This window comes from Rhinichthys klamathensis, unplaced genomic scaffold (genome assembly GCF_029890125.1).
Source record: "Rhinichthys klamathensis goyatoka isolate OS25496 unplaced genomic scaffold, OSU_Roscu_1.1 h1tg000354l_1, whole genome shotgun sequence".
Classification (NCBI taxonomy): domain Eukaryota; kingdom Metazoa; phylum Chordata; class Actinopteri; order Cypriniformes; family Leuciscidae; genus Rhinichthys; species Rhinichthys klamathensis.
The window spans coordinates 388,302-406,291 of record NW_026606864.1 but is presented as its reverse complement, the minus strand read 5'-3'; positions in this window follow the sequence as shown (position 1 = coordinate 406,291).

The following is a 17,990-nucleotide window of genomic DNA, read 5'->3' as shown; positions in this document are numbered from 1 at the left end:
ATGTTCAACTGTAAGGCAAGTACAGGCCGCATAATTTACATTGTACATTTACATTAACATTCATTCATTTAAATACACTCATTGATGTCTATGTGTAAGGCTAGGCCAACATAAGCTAGGCTTAAACTTTGGCTTTCAAGTAACTTTCTAAACCTAAACGAAAATAAAACAGAAATAATTATCTTCGGCCCCAGGGAAAACTGCGCGTATGATGTCGACCGTGGTACTCTCGCACCGTATAAAACCCACTGTGCAAGAAATCGACTCGGTTACTAACGTAACCTCGGTTCCCTGAGAGGAGGGAACGAGTATTGCGTAAGCTTACGCTATGGGAAAACTCCTTTTCTCGAGAAATATTGAAGTCTTTATGTAAAACGCATTGCAGCTGCACAGCATACAGCAATGAGCGAGGCAGCTCGGTCATTGGCTGTGCTGCGGCAACTTGCACGAACCAATGACGGGGCGACTCTGAACCCGCTTCCAATGAGCGTGCTTCGCGCCCACGCGCGTCAGAGCCCGCCGAGATGGGCGTGGCCAAGGGCTATATATTGGGCGCCCCGTCGTCTGAGTTCTTTAGGTTCAATTCGACTGAAGCAAACTGACCAAGCACAGGCACGGCAGATTACGCAATACTCGTTCCCTCCTCTCAGGGAACCGAGGTTACGTTAGTAACCGAGTCGTTCCCTTTCGAGAGGTTCCTCCTATTGCGTAAGCTTACGCTATGGGAACGCCATGTAAAACGCCGTGCGTGCTGACTTCGCTTCTATTAAGCCGGAGGCCGGAGCCTGAGCCTTTGAGCAAAGTAATTATCCAACGAGCCAGCCGAAGGCGGGTTTTATAAAGGACAACGTGGAACGGCCCGAAGGGCGTCCAGAGACACACACAAGCACATTTTCATGTACTATCATGTATGAAAAAATCCTCCACATCAGTTTCAAGATGTGATTCTATGAGGGAGGAGACAATGCTCAGCATGTACACACCCCAGCCTATGATGGTTAGACCGACAGTATGTTAGAATGCAATGAGGGGACCTGTAGGTTATAAAACCTGATAAATGTGGACGGTGAGGCCCAGCCTGCAGCCGCACAAATATCTTGAATGGGTATCCCACTCGACCACGCCCACGAGGAGGCCATGCCTCTCGTAGAGTGAGCTCTGATGCCCAAGGGGCACTGAAGGCCCTTGGCTTCATAAGCCAGCGCTATAGCATCAACTATCCAGCGCGATATTCTTTGCTTTGACACAGCCAGACCTTCAGTGCGGCCGCCAAAGCATACGAACAACTGCTCTGTCTGTCTGAACAGGGCAGAGCGTTCCAAATATACTCTGAGTGCCCTGACCGGGCAGAGTAAATTAGCGTCACTTTCGTCTTCTGGGGACGATAGCGCGGCCAAAGATATCACCTGTGCCCTGAAAGGAGTAGAGAGCACCTTAGGAATATACCCGTGTTTTGGCCTGAGGACAACCCGGCTGTCGTTAGGTCCAAACTCCAGGCAGTTAGCGCTTGAAGACAGCGCGTGCAGATCGCCCACTCTCTTGACCGAGGCGAGAGCCAGCAAGAGAGCAGTTTTGAGCGAGAGCTGTTTAAGGTGCACAGTTCGGAGGGGTTCGAACGGGGCACGCTTAAGTGCGTCCAGGACCGTGGCCAGGTCCCAAATCGGCACCGAGGGGGGGCGTGGGGGATTCATCCTCCTGGCGCCCCTCAGGAAACGAACAACTAGGTAGTTTTTCCCTAGTGTGCGTCCTTCGACCGGTTCATGTGATGCCGCTATGGCAGCCACATATACTTTGAGCGTGGAGGGGGTGCGGCCTGCCTCCAACAGCTCTTGTAAGAAAACGAGCACACTCGGTACTTCGCATGTCTCAGGGTTCAGGTTCCTGGATTTACACCAGTCACTGAACACCTTCCATTTCTGGGCATATAAGCGCCTCGTAGAGGGCGCTCGCGCCTCAGTGATGGTTTTCAACACTCCACTGGGGAGGTTCCCGGGAATCCGTTGAGGGGCCACGCATGGAGGGCCCACAGATCGGGGCGGGGATGGAGGATCATCCCGTTGGCCTGCCTGAGGAGATCTAGCCTCAGTGGAATCGGCCATGGGGCAGATTGCATCATCTGCATCAGTTCTGGAAACCACGTCTGGTTCTTCCAGAGTGGGGCTACCAGGAGCACTGCACATTTCTCCTCCCTGATCCGACTGATGACCTGAGGTAGCATCGCGACCGGAGGGAAGGCATACAGCGGGCGGCTCGGCCAGACTTGGGCGAGCGCGTCTGTGCTCTTTGAAAAGAAGAGAGGGCAGTGCGCATTTTCCTTGGAGGCAAAGAGGTCGACCTCTGCTCTGCCGAAGGTTTGCCATAACCACTGAATCGTCAGGGGGTGGAGAGACCATTCTCCTGGGAGAACTTTGTCTCTGGACAGCATGTCCGCTCCCTGGTTCAGAACACCTGGCACATGCGCTGCTCTCAGCGAGCGCAGGTTGCGCTGGGACCATAGGAGGAGCTCCCTGGCCATCGAGTGCAGGGAGCTCGATCTGAGTCCACCCTGACGATTTATATGCGAGACTACCGTCATGTTGTCCGTTCGGACTAGGACGTGCTCGTCCTTCAGGTACGGGAGCAGGGCTCTGAGAGCCAGAGCGACCGCTTTCAATTCCAGACAGTTTATATGTAGGCGCTTCTCCGGGTTTGACCATAAGCCGGAGACAGGCCTGCCCTCGTAAAGGGCCCCCCAACCTATTTTGGAGGCATCTGTCGTGATCATTTTTCTCCTTGTGTTCACGCCCAAACTCACGCCGGACTGATACCAGTCGACAGCTTTCCAGGGCGTCAGGGCTTTTATGCAGCCGTGATTTGCTCTGATTAAAAAGTGGCCCGAGCGCCACGCGTGAGTGGGGACACGGCTTTTGAGCCAGCGTTGGAGAGGACGCATGTGCAACAATCCTAGCTGGAGTACAGCTGATGCTGAGGCCATGAGACCGAGCATCCTCTGAAATCGCTTGACGGGGGCGCACGCACCCGCTCTGAACGATGTTGCAAGGCGCCGAATAGTGAGCGCGCGCTCTGATGAGAGGCGCGCTGTCATCTGTACTGAGTCTAGCACTATTCCCAGAAAAGAAATATTCTGGCTGGGGGATAGCATGCTCTTTGCAAAATTGATTTTTAGACCCAGGCACTCTAGATGACTGATAACCCAAGACCTGTGTGTCACTAACTGGCTCTCTGATTGTGCTAATATTAGCCAATCGTCGAGATAATTTAGTATTCGCACTCCCCGCTGTCTCAGGGGGGAAAGTGCTGCATCCATACATTTCGTAAATGTACGAGGTGCCAGTGACAGGCCGAATGGTAGTACTGTGTACTGGTATGACTGTCCCTCGAAAGCGAATCTCAGAAATGGCCTGTGATGAGGCGCTATTGGAATGTGAAAGTAAGCGTCTTTCAGATCCACTGACAGAAACCAATCCCCCGGGCGAACTTGCGCGAGGATATGCTTGGTTGTTAACATTCTGAACGAGCGGGTCATTAAAGCTTTGTTCAGATGTCTGAGATCTAGAATGGGGCGGAGACCACCATCCTTTTTCGGGACGAGAAAATAGCGGCTGTAAAAACCTGCCCCGCTCATAGAGGGGGGCACTGTTTCTATAGCGCCTTTCTCTATCAGTTTGAGCATCTCTGTGCGTAGAACATGTGAAACATCTTTTCTCACTTTCGTCTCTACCACTGCTGTGAAGCGGGGCGGTCTGCGAGCGAATTGGAGCGAGTAACCGTGTTTTATTATGTTCAAAACCCATTTCGGCATGTCGGGGATATTTTCCCAAGCTTTCGCTCGCACAGATATGGGCTGAATGCTGGCCGGGGGCGTGTCGCAGTGACGTATGGCTTCCGCCAGCGAATCGTTCTGTGTTAATACCGAGCTCACAGCTGGCAGCGGCGCGGGCGCGCGCTGAGCAGCTTTGTTGAATGCCGAGTGCAGGGGTGCGTGTGAGATTACAGGCACGCTCGCTGTAATGCTCACAGAGTGAGATGGGGAAATGTTTAACACTGTGTGTATAGTGCTTATGGGTGGGGGTGCATAGACTGTGGTAGGCACGCGCGCCACTTTCATAAAACTTCCCGCTCGTGGCGGGAGGTTTTTGGCCATATAAACAGTGTTTGTGAGTTGGGGTGCGTGCATAACAGCGGGCACACGCGCTACTCTTATACAACTTCCCGCTTTTACTGGGGAAGTGTTTATAACTGTGGGAACAGTGCTTGTGTGTAGTGGTGCATACGTGACAGTTGGCACACAATCTACATTTATGGGGCGTCCAGCCTGAGCTGGGAAAACATTTGGCACTGAATTTACAGTTTTGATATGTGGGAATGCGCACTTTGGTGTGGACACGTGACCCTTTAATGACACAGGCAGAAAATAGCTCTTTATGTGATTTCTGTGTGTCGCCGTAAAAACGGCGTTTGTTTGCAGGTGGGCGAGCTGTGTGGCTGGCACATTGGCTGCTGTATAGACATTTCCAGCCGCCTGTGAGGGGACTGGGTAATGCTTTAAACGTTTTGGAGAGAACGGTCCGGCTCTTGCGAGACACGCGCTCTCCCTTTTCCTCCATGTAGCTAGGAGGACTTACGAGGCTCTGGGTTCAGCACAATCCTGGGCCGAGGTCCCCGTCGCTCGGGCGGTTGCTTCCTGTTGGCGGAGCGCGAGCGGCGTCGAAAATCCGTTTCAGGTTTGGGCTGAGAAACGGGGGGCGCCGTCTTAGCTCGCTGCTGCTGAGGCGGCTTTTGGCGGCTCTGCGATGAGCTGGATCGCTTGGGCAGGAAGTGACGCATAGCCTGTGAGTCCTTACGGGCTTCGGTGAAGCGCTCGGCGAACTCCTTCACCGCTGGTCCAAACAGGCCGCTTTGTGAGATAGGCGCGTCGAGAAATGACGCCTTAACGGCATCCTTCATTTCTGTTAGCGTCAGCCACAGATGGCGCTCAAGGACAGTCAGGTTAGCCATAGCACGGCCGATGGATTGGGCGGTGGCTTTTGTAGCTCGCAGCGCTATGTCGGTGGCGCTGCGTAGGTCCTTAAATGCCTCAGGATCGGGTCCAGACTCGTCCATACTGCGGAGAAGTTTGGCTTGAAATACCTGGAGGACAGCCATAGAGTGAAGCGCTGATGCAGCTTGGCCGGCGGCGGCGTATGCGCGACCGGCGAGAGCTGAAGTAGATCGGCAAGGCTTCGAGGGATGAGAAGCTTTAGCTTTCCATCCAGCGTTGGAGGGTGGACACAGATGATTGGCCACAGCCTCCTCGAGGGGCGGAGTCCCCTCATAGCCTCTTTCTTTCGCGCCGTCCACAGAGGAGAGCGACAAAGAAAAAGAAGGCTTCAGGCGAGCGGAGTGCGGGGCTTTCCACGACTTCGTGAGTTCGTCGTGAACTTCCGGGAAGAAGGGGGAGGGTCTTTGTCGAGGGGCCTGTCGGCGCCCCTGCAGGAACCACTCGTCCAGTCGGCTACGGGCGGGTTCTTCCGGGGAAGACCAATCGAGCCCGAGGTCTTCCACGGCCTTAGAGAGAATGCGGACGATCTCAGAGTCCATGCTGGAGCCCGCGCTCGTGCCCGCTAATGTCGATGGCGCGGGGTCGAAGGACGAGCCCGGCCAATCGTCGGATGCAGCATCACAGGAAAAACTGTCATCCTTGTCATCGTCATCCCCTGACGCGCCAAACGAGACAAGCCCCATCGCTCCGCTGGAGGGGTGCTGGTCCGCCTGTGTGAACTGGACTGGCGGCGGGGAGTCTTCGGGTGGTGGTGAAGCACGCGGGGATTGGCCCGGCGTGACATCACTGCAAACCGCGTGCTCCGGCGGCCTCTGTGAGCGGCGTTTTTTCTTTCGCGGCTCGACTAGAGGAGACGGCAGCACGGAAGAGGTGGGCTCTTTCGCGGTGAAAACGGCGAAGCGAGCGCGCAGCTCGGTGAGGCCCAGGGCGTCACACTCGGGACATCCGCCTCGAGTAAGGGCAGCCTCTGCGTGGTCCGGTCCCAAGCAGCGGGCGCAGATGATGTGACGATCCCCGTCCTGAAGAGGGCCTCGACACGAGGCGCAGGAAGGCATTTGAAACAACGCCTTGTTAGAAATTTGACTCTTTTAGAAAAGTGTCGCGGGGGCGAACACTGAAAGCTTTTGAAAAAGGATATATATGGTGCGCGCCGGATGGCTTAGCAGAAGGGCGATCGAAGGCGGCTGAAGGCGCCGGCGTCCTCGAAGCAGTCCTGCTGTAGGCTTGTCGACGGCGGCGGCGAAAAGACTCCAACAAATCCGGAGGATCCAGCGAAGAGAAGGTTCTTTGCTGAAGGAGATTAAATCTAAAGAACTCAGACGACGGGGCGCCCAATATATAGCCCTTGGCCACGCCCATCTCGGCGGGCTCTGACGCGCGTGGGCGCGAAGCACGCTCATTGGAAGCGGGTTCAGAGTCGCCCCGTCATTGGTTCGTGCAAGTTGCCGCAGCACAGCCAATGACCGAGCTGCCTCGCTCATTGCTGTATGCTGTGCAGCTGCAATGCGTTTTACATAAAGACTTCAATATTTCTCGAGAAAAGGAGTTTTCCCATAGCGTAAGCTTACGCAATAGGAGGAACCTCTCGAAAGGGAACTGGGCTTTCTGTTTGACCACAACTTAAAATTCGATAAACAGATCAGTGCCGTCGTAAAGTCATGCTTTTTCAACCCAGTCTCACGGCAATTCGTGATATGGTCACGTAATTTAATCTATTGATTCGTGACACGGGCACGTTTATTTCGTTATTTTCGTGACATCCGCACGTTTTTTTGAACTAATGTATTTCAATGGGAAACATCTTTCGTGATCACAGCACGATTCTTTCTGCCTGTCAGGCTGCAGGAGAGATGCTGTTTAATCAACATTTATTCACGAGATCTTATCATGGTTTATGTATTTCTTTTAATATTATTGTTTCGATCTTATTGCCAGGGAAGCTGGATTGCTTTGCCGTTCATTGATATTTTTAAAATTATATTTTATCAGTAGGAAATCGCGCTGAAGCAGGCTCATTCCGAACACATCGCGATATTTGGCATTAGTTCCGATTAGTTCACGTGTGCCGGATGTTGGTAAGTAGTCGTAAATACGCTGTCCTAATAATGTTTGATATAGGCTAATGTATTTTCTGTTTGTCGATATTAATCAGATTAGATCACGTTCAGTCACTGCATTATATCTGTCATCTCCACGGAGGCTTTGCGTTTCATTGCTTTCTAATTCAAAACAGGGTGATTAAACACTGTCTGTCACGTGACGTTATAGGCCTAGAACTTCAATCAGTTAATCATCATATCAGGTTTAAAGTAGTACATAATAGTACATATCATTTGTATAAATATAAATATACTTGACTTGATATAATTTGTAGTAGAAGCACAGTAAAAACAACACTTACCATGCTTTTACCATAGTAACATTGATACAGTAGGCTACTTATTGTAAATGCACAGTAACCACAACACTTACCATGCTTTTAATGCTTAATTATGTAACATCCTATATTTGTAAGTTAAATCAGTACTTTTTCCTTGAAATAATCCTATATATTATAAATAATGATATTTTCTTTTCTCTTTCTTCAGCTGAAAAGACCAAAAGGGCCTTTCGGACTCAGTCAGCTCATTATTGTTTGAGGACAAGTAAACCGAGGAGACGGACAGCTGCAAAGGCAAATATTCGCAATGGTATGTGTTGGTTTTAACCCTAAATCAAACATTTTATAAAAGCATTTGTTGTTTCTTAAACCTTTTCTTACAAAACCCATAGGCTTAGCCCAATCAGTATGAACATAGTCTCAAAGTCTTAATAATTCACAAGATTTAACAAGTTGTCAAATTCGTACGATACTCGTACATATTTGTATAGTATACTCGTACAAAAACCTGCAGCTTTTACTTCTTGTGCTGTCATTGGCCACTTCCTATTCCTGTACATTTATGGCGATATTTGTAATTCAGTTGCGCCCCTTCTGGAAAATTAGTCGGATGTCCCACACACTGTCAGAAAGTTTATATTAATTGCATTGTATTCATTAAAACTATTACAAATTGGTCCCTGTCTGTTCATATTCCAATGATACATGATTTCTCTTCACACCTCATGACCTTCCTCTGTTTGCAAGAGTGGAAAAGCTCATTTGACTTGTCACATGACATCATATATTCGATTATTTTGTCATAATCAGATCAGTTACACTGCTGATAACTGTCCCGTTTGCATGTAAATCATGTTATTTTTAAAAGAGGTCATATGATTATTGCTTACTATTAAAGACATACTTTTATTCATAGAAATGCCTACATATCAGTAAATTTATTACATAAAAATGCTTTTACCATTTAATTATGCAACTCTCTTTAAAGAAATAAATCCTACAGTTATATATAAACTGACTACTTGCTTGTAATGTATTAATTACATTCCTTTCTGTTTTGCAGGATTACTTAGTCCTTTTTTTAAAGCTCTACAATATCAAACTCCGCAGCGCTTTTAAGAGCCAACCCTCAAAAGAGCCACTAGTGAGTCACAGTGAATCATGCCGTGATCAGCCCTTCCCAGGTACAGTTTCTAGAAGATTTCAATCAGTATTTACTCATCAAATGTTCTCTCCTGAATCGTATGGTAGATTAACTTATTCTTAATTTATGTTTCAAGAACAATAGTAATTGCACATAGAGTAAGTAGACTTTCTTGTTTTACAGCAGAGAAGGAAGACCTGTCCTTATATCGTGACAAGCTAATCGAATAAGTCCTTTGTTTCGGGTGAAGAAGGAACATCTGGTGCCCAAAGAAGAGAGAAAAGGTGCGCAAGTCCATTGGTATGTCTTGTATTGAAACATTGCTGTAATATGTAGTACATAATTTGATGTTGACAATTTTACATTGTACAGGTTATCACTTGGTTTTTGACCAAGTGAAGCTCTTGAAACAAGTTGACAGAAGACTATGTTGTTTTGAAAGAAATCAAGCATCACTTGCAAAGGCTCAAAAGAGACCATGCCTTTCTAAAAGATCTTTTAAAATAGGTTGCTGTTGATATGTGTAAAACTGTTTTTGTTCAGTACTTAGCTTATATTATGTGCTGATATATATATATATATATATATTAGGGCTGGGAAAAAAATTAATCGTGATTAATCGCATCCAAAATAAAAGTTTTGTTTACATAATATATGTGTGTGTAGTGTGTGTAATTATTTTGTATATATAAATACACACACATGCATGTATATATTTAAGAAATATTTGCATGTATATACTGTATATATATTTATGCATCATTTATATTATATATAAATATACATATTTTTTATATTAATAACACATTTTTCTTAAATATATACATGCATGTGTGTGTATTTATAGATACAAAATAATTATACACACTACACACACATATTTTATGTAAACAAAACTTTTATTTTGGATGCGATTAATCACGATTAATTTTTTCCCAGCCCTAATATATATATATATATAATACTGCAATGTGTATATTATATAATGTACTGACTGCTGCGTCGTAAATTTAAATAAGGAACAGGCAACTCTGGCCCTCTTGCATTCTCCTTTTTGAGGTGGAGAGTTTATCTCCAACCCTAATTGAGTACACCTGAACATTTTTAACCAAAGTCTTCAGGTTTACTTGTAGACAATAGGCAAGTGGGTTAAAGGTTGGAGCTAAATCTGCAGGACAGTGGACGCTGAGGGCCAGAGTAGCCCATCACTGCTGTAAATAACACAGAAAATAAGCTGACCTGACTGTCCATTAAACAACTTCATTTGAATTGTTTGTTTTACTTTCAGACCAGGACTGGAGAACGCCTGACAATGGGATGTTGAGACTTCTTCCTCTGGTTGAGAAAGATCTACACCACATCAGTGATCACATCTTCTGTTCATCTGTTGTACTGTAGGGTACAACTGAACAAACTGTTTAGATGAGGAAGAAGAACATGAACACGATAGAGACATGTACAGGGAAGAGCAAGAAACCAGTTTAGCTGTGATAATGAATCATTATTTTCCAACACAATATCAAATCTGTTTTCTGTATCATATGCGACTGGATAGGATTCTCTGACACTCATTTGTGTGGGTTCAGCAGCTGTGAATGGATTAATATGATGTTAATGTATTTTTGAAGACACATTTTTATTTATCTTGAATCTTATTTGTCCTTATGCTACTTTATCAACTTTATGCTGTGTCCTCCAATAAAGTGTTGTTTAATAAAGTATCGTGAATATTGTGTATTTAAAGTGGTGTTTGGTACAGTAAATATAATTTTATTTGAGAAATTTTAATTTCTTATTTCTTTAGTTTAGTTAATTATTTAAAAACAACTACATATCATTAATTACCTTGATTCTTTTACTTAGGACATACAAATTTAGATCTTGTTAATGATATTTGGGACAACAATGCAACAAAAGTTGCACATACTTGCATGTATGCCAGTTTTCAGTGAAATAAAGGGAAGGTATGTGAATAACAAGAGGCTGCAGTGTGCTATTTTGCTATAAACACTTCAAGTATAAGTATGAAGATGATCCATGTTGATCATTCTAGTACATGTACTACTGCATTTAAAATGAAAGCGTATACATTACTAATGTCAGGCATATAAGAAACAATCAGAGGGGGTGAAAAGGAAATGTTGGCACTGGTTTTTTTGTTGTTTTACTAAATGGTGCATTATCTTTGTGTAATAGTAATAGTGTGTGTAGATCTGTGTAGATTGTACTGCCCTTCCACCCCCAGGGGCCCAGCAACGGCCCCCAGAAGAGCAAAAGAATGCACATTTCAAATGGCTGTAACTCAAAGTCCGGCTCGTGTATCAAAGAGAAAATTGGCAGGATAACTGCTTATGCTATGTTTACTAAATAATGTTGGGCACAGTTTTCAGACATATATGTTAAGCTGGCATAAAGGTTATTTTTAAAGTGCTCACAGTAAAATATCAAATTGCAGCCTGTCCCTCATATATGTCATAAAGGTTTGCACAATGAACAAATTTAGATGTCCAGTTGTCCATTAAAGATATTATTTATTTAACATTTATTGTTTCATTATGAAACGTTTTAAACTACATTACCCACATTTCTCTGTCATTCTATCAATGGAACAGGAAACATGGTGCTGTAGTTCATTGAAATGTGCAGACATGCTTAGGGTTAGGGTTGTGATCTCGGTAAAGGAGTAATTTCTCACAAAATAGAGGCACTTTATAGTTAACTTAAAGGGATACTCCACTTTTTTTGGAAATAGGCTCATTTTACAACTCCCCCAGAGTTAAACTGTTGAGTTTTACCGTTTTTGAATCCATTCAGCCGATCTCCGGTTCTGGCGGTACCACTTTTAGCATAGCTTAGCATACATCATTGAAGTGGACAAGACCATTAGCAGTTCTCAAACAAAAATCACCAAAGAGTTTCGATATTTTTCCTATTTAAAACTTGACTCTTCTGTAGTTACATCGTGCACTAAGACCAACGGAAAATGTAAAGTTGCGATTTTCTAGGCTGATATGGCTAGGAACTATACTCTCATTCCTGCGTAATAATCAAGAAACTTCACTGCCGTACCGTGAGAGCAGCAGGCGTAATGATATGACGCAGCGCCTGAAAATAGACCACCTTCCGTCAACACAACGGAACTATTTTCAGGCGCTGCGTCATATCATTACGCCTGCTGCTCTCATGGTACGGCAGTGAAGTTTCTTGATTATTACGCAGGAATGAGAGTATAGTTCCTAGCCATATCAGCCTAGAAAATCGCAACTTTACATTTTCCGTCGGTCTTAGTGCACGATGTAACTACAGAAGAGTCAAGTTTTAAATAGAAAAAATATCGAAACTCTTTGGTGATTTTTGTTTGAGAACTGCTAATGGTCTTGTCCACTTCAATGATGTATGCTAAGCTATGCTAAAAGTGGTACCGCCAGAACCGGAGATCGGCTGAATGGATTCAAAAACGGTAAAACTCAACAGTTTAACTCTGAGGGAGTTGTAAAATGAGCCTATTTCCAAAAAAAGTGGAGTATCCCTTTAATGCATAACTAACGTAATAATAACACCAAAACATACTTTGTAACATGAAGCGCCGTTTTATATGGGTTAAACGATAGTCCAATCACAGCGAGTTCTGCGATAAAGTCACAGCCAATAACAACCCAGCTGAACAGATGCGTCACACTTACTTGCCCATTTATGGTAAATGATGACAGATCTCTTCCGGTTCCGGGATAGATAACTTAAATATTGAATATTTGGGCTTTTAAACATTTATTCCTTCTAATTAAATTATAAAACTAATATTTAAAAACAAAAGACTTCTTTGTATGGTTACCATCCAAAAACGATTCACATGATCAATGACACAAATTTGCTTATTTGATTAGAGACTAATGCATAAATACATTTGAAAGATAAACTTTTTTCTAAGCAATGGCCTACAGCAGGGGTAGTTTCTCAGTTTTTTAATTAAAGATAATTACATGTAGGCTACTAAAGTGCTCATATGGTTTACAGTGTATGTATAGTATATCAAAGGTATATCAATTATATTCAAATAAATTTAACAAAAGTACAATGAATGCACACAATTTTGAAAGCATATTCCAATATTTAATGTCAAACTGTTTAAAGACAAATGTAACAAACTCACAGAATAATGTCCAGTAGTCAAGTGTGTAATTTCTGTAATACTCTTTCAGCACCAAAAATAATTCCAAAAATATTGATTGTTTTCAAAAGGTTTTCCTGAACACTCTCACTATCTTCAATTGTTCGGACAAACACCTGCTATACACTTGCAGAAATATACATTTGTCTATTGCATCATGTCACTGCATGACTAATGGATGGCAATGAATATATCCTTTAGCAAAACACCTGATGAGCACTGACACTTTTTTGATAAAGGCATTAGGCAGACATCAAGTACAATTTATGGAGCTGAAAAGAGAAAACAAAATGCTTTAACAATATGGAAAAAGATAAATCATTATTTTCAATATTGGTTCTGCATTTATCAGAGAGATCCTGAGGAGGAGTGGGACTTCACATGCAGACTTTCAGAAACTGTGAAAGAGCAAAGGGTGCACCTCGCTGGACACATCCTACACATGCCCGAAAAACACCACCCAAAGACAGTGATGAAGTGGACACCACCAGGAGGATGCAGGAGACAGATGTTTCACGAAGACCTGAAGAATGTCAGTGTCCCATGGGAAGATGTGGAGAACTCGGCCACGTATCGAATACGTTGGAGGACACTTGTTGCCCAATGTGGCCAGGACTTGATGATGATGTTGTGAGTTTATCCATAACTTTGGGATATTTTCTGTAAAGAGAGTTGCATAATTAAATGGTAAAAGCATTTTTATGTAATAAATTTACTGATATGTGGGCATTCCTATGAATAAAAGTATGTCTTTAATAGCAAGCAATAATCATATGAACCCTTTTAAAAATAACATGATTTACATGCAAACGGGACAGTTATCAGCAGTGTAACTGATCTGATTATGACAAAATAATCGAATATCTGATGTCATGTGACAAGTCAAATGAGCTTTTCCACTCTTGCAAACAGAGGAAGGTCATGAGGTGTGAAGAGAAATCATGTATCATTGGAATATGAACAGACAGGGACCAATTTGTAATAGTTTTAATGAATACAATGCAATTAATATAAACTTTCAGTCAAACACTTGACAGTGTGTGGGACATCCGACTAATTTTCCAGAAGGGGCGCAACTGAATTACAAATATCGCCATAAATGTACAGGAATAGGAAGTGGCCAATGACAGCACAAGAAGTAAAAGCTGCAGGTTTTTGTAAGAGTATACTATACAAATATGTACGAGTATCGTACGAATTTGACAACTTGTTAAATCTTGTGAATTATTAAGACTTTGAGACTATGTTCATACTGATTGGGCTAAGCCTATGGGTTTTGTAAGAAAAGGTTTAAGAAACAACAAATGCTTTTATAAAATGTTTGATTTAGGGTTAAAACCAACACATACCATTGCGAATATTTGCCTTTGCAGCTGTCCGTCTCCTCGGTTTACTTGTCCTCAAACAATAATGAGCTGACTGAGTCCGAAAGGCCCTTTTGGTCTTTTCAGCTGAAGAAAGAGAAAAGAAAATATCATTATTTATAATATATAGGATTATTTCAAGGAAAAAGTACTGATTTAACTTACAAATATAGGATGTTACATAATTAAGCATTAAAAGCATGGTAAGTGTTGTGGTTACTGTGCATTTACAATAAGTAGCCTACTGTATCAATGTTACTATGGTAAAAGCATGGTAAGTGTTGTTTTTACTGTGCTTCTACTACAAATTATATCAAGTCAAGTATATTTATATTTATACAAATGATATGTACTATTATGTACTACTTTAAACCTGATATGATGATTAACTGATTGAAGTTCTAGGCCTATAACGTCACGTGACAGACAGTGTTTAATCACCCTGTTTTGAATTAGAAAGCAATGAAACGCAAAGCCTCCGTGGAGATGACAGATATAATGCAGTGACTGAACGTGATCTAATCTGATTATATCGACAAACAGAAAATACATTAGCCTATATCAAACATTATTAGGACAGCGTATTTACGACTACTTACCAACATCCGGCACACGTGAACTAATCGGAACTAATGCCAAATATCGCGATGTGTTCGGAATGAGCCTGCTTCAGCGCGATTTCCTACTGATAAAATATAATTTTAAAAATATCAATAAACAGCAAAGCAATCCAGCTTCCCTGGCAATAAGATCGAAACAATAACATTAAAAGAAATACATAAACCATGATAAGATGTCGTGAATAAATGTTGATTAAACAGCATCTCTCCTGCAGCCTGACAGGCAGAAAGAATCGTGCTGTGATCACGAAAGATGTTTCCCATTGAAATACATTAGTTCAAAAAAACGTGCGGATGTCACGAAAATAACAAAATAAACGTGCCCGTGTCACGAATCAATAGATTAAATTACGTGACCATATCACGAATTGCCGTGAGACTGGGTTGAAAAAGCATGACTTTACGACGGCACTGATCTGTTTATCGAATTTTAAGTTGTGGTCAAACAGAAAGCCCAGATTTCTTGCACAGTGGGTTTTATACGGTGCGAGAGTACCACGGTCGACATCATACGCGCAGTTTTCCCTGGGGCCGAAGATAATTATTTCTGTTTTATTTTCGTTTAGGTTTAGAAAGTTACTTGAAAGCCAAAGTTTAAGTTCACTTAAGCAAGCAAACAGGGGTTGTAGACCATGTTTAGCATTATGTTTTAAAGGAAAGTAAATCTGAGTATCGTCAGCATACAGATGAAAGGATACTCCGTATTTGTTAAAAATGGAACCAGAGGTAACAAATATAGAATAAACAATACGGGCCCGAGGATTGATCCCTGTGGGACTCCGCAGTTCAGAGGTACACTAGAAGAGGATTGATGCCCAATACGGACACTAAAACATCTGTTGGTCAGATAGGATCGGAACCACTGCAAGACTATGCCTCGAAAGCCCACGGATGTCTCCAGACGTCGAAGCAGGACCTCATGATCAACTAAGTCAAATGCAGCACTCAAATCTAATAAAACTAGAGCCAGTGAGTTGCAATGACTTTCAGGTCATTATTGGTGAAATACACTTTCAACCACATCACATTACGTGAGAATCCATCAACACATCCATTAATGCAGAGGCCGTACGGTTTAAGCTTATCGTACGAGTCAACGTGCCACATAAAGTTTGGACCAGGATTGTGGTACCTCCTTCGGCGGAGTCTTCGTGCTCGTCTGTACGCAACGCCACCTGGGTCGAGAACTCAACAGTAACCGCACTGTTTCCCTCTTCACCGTAAATCCTTTCTGGATACATTTTAAGTGCATCATTCTGTATCCAATCATTTTGCCGGATCCCGTGATTTCCTCAAATATAAAGCTGGCTACCTCCATCCAGTCTGAAAAGTGTTTTCGCCTGTAAAGTCTATTCCGGCGCAGTATATTTTGTAACGTCCTAAGACAAATGGTAATGCCATGTTGGTAGATTAGCACCTGTAGAATTTCCTTTTGATGAAAGCCCAGATAAAAGTAAAAAGCTACTATTATGTTTAGATCCATGTCAGTTCGACTTCACGAGCGCAGGTCTTTACAAAAAAATATTTCGACTTTAATCTCGAAAAGTTTCGACATTAATCTCGAAATATTTCGACTTTATTCTCGAAACATTTCGACTTTAATCTCGAAAAGTTTAGACTTTAATCTCGTAATGTTTCGACATTAATCTCGAAATATTTCGACTTTATTCTCGAAACGTTTCGACTTTAATCTCGAAACGTTTCGACTTTAATCTCGAAACATTTCGACTTTAATCTCGAAACATTTCGACTTTAAAGTCCCCATGAATTCAAAATTGACCATACTTACTTTGTTTGCCTAAATTGATCGTTTTGTGGTGAACAATTCATCCATGCAAGTCAATCCACACAAAAAATTTTTTTGGCTTCGTAATCTTTAATCAAAATCTGAAATTTCCCCTCCCCTCTGCGTTGGAGGACCTTGAGAAAAAAGCCGCGCCCACCATTTTGCCTAATTTAGTATTCCGTTTCTCTCGGAAATACATCACAACACTGGAGAAAAGTCGTTTGCAACTTCCGGTTCACAGGGACTTTAATCTCGAAATGTTAAGTTTTTTTTTTTTTTTTTTTTTTTTTTTTTTTTTGCGGTTCAGGGCTTCCGTAATTTTCATTTTGCATATTTTTTTTTTTAAGTATACTTTCTGCATATGTATTGTGCTTTGATGTTGATTTTGTTCTATTCCTTAACCCAGCGGTTCTCAAACTTTTTAGAGTGGTGTACCCCCTGAGGCTTTTAACATCCTCCTGCATACACCTTTCTGCTGTCACACCAGCCACACCACAGCGGTGCCCTTGAGCCCTTTATTGGCCAGCCGCCCCGTTTTAGTATCTTTGGTTCACTTCTTGAGTTATGCCAAAATCACTGACTGGACGATTGATGTGACATGTTCAAAACATAAATAACGCTGTAGAGACAAGTATTATTTTGCATGATTTGAAAGCATTTATTTGTATGGCTTTGTAGTAGTCAAAGAAATAACAGGGTCAGAGTTAATAACATAAATCCGTTATACTCTTTTTATTTCAAGCCAACTCTACATTTAGACAAACTAGCCACATATCCAGGCCCAAAATGATGCTGGTAAATCTTTAATGGTGGACCACCATGATTTTTCCTCGACGTCTGGCTCATCACAAGCATCTGCTACTAGAGGTGGAGTTGCATCTGCTTCTAAAAGATCCAAACAGTCATTGTTAAACAGTGAGCTTTTTGTATTATATTTGCTCTCCAGGAAGTCCTGTAATTCCTTCAGGGTCTTTACACTGATAGTTTTGCCTTTCTCGTTGCTCTCATCTATGTTTTCAGCCCAGTGAGCTTGAGACACATATTTTTTGCTCTTACTGTTATAGCAGCAGAACACTGTCCACATGTGTGAGGGAATGTTTACTCTGTTATTCAAAATATCTGGCGGTGTTTTAGTGTTCGGCACAGCTCCTGTCAATACATAGGTCAAGAATTTTTTATTTTGATCAATGCAGAGAGAATTCATGATCCCTCCAACTTTTTCCTCCATGAGTCTCCAGCTGCCACTGTTAAAGCTTTTGTACTGCGGCACAATATTGGTCAGTGTGAACGTAGATGCAACATTGTCTTTATCAGCTGCATGGCAGCATGGAAATAAATGTCCACGATTCAGATTTTCATTGACCTTATAGTCTCCGTTGTTAGCCTGATGGAGATATGCTTTACTCATTCCAACTTTTAAATCTTCAAGCTACAGAACAGATAATTGACAAAGAGAAAGACACAATAATGAGTTTTTCTCAAACATA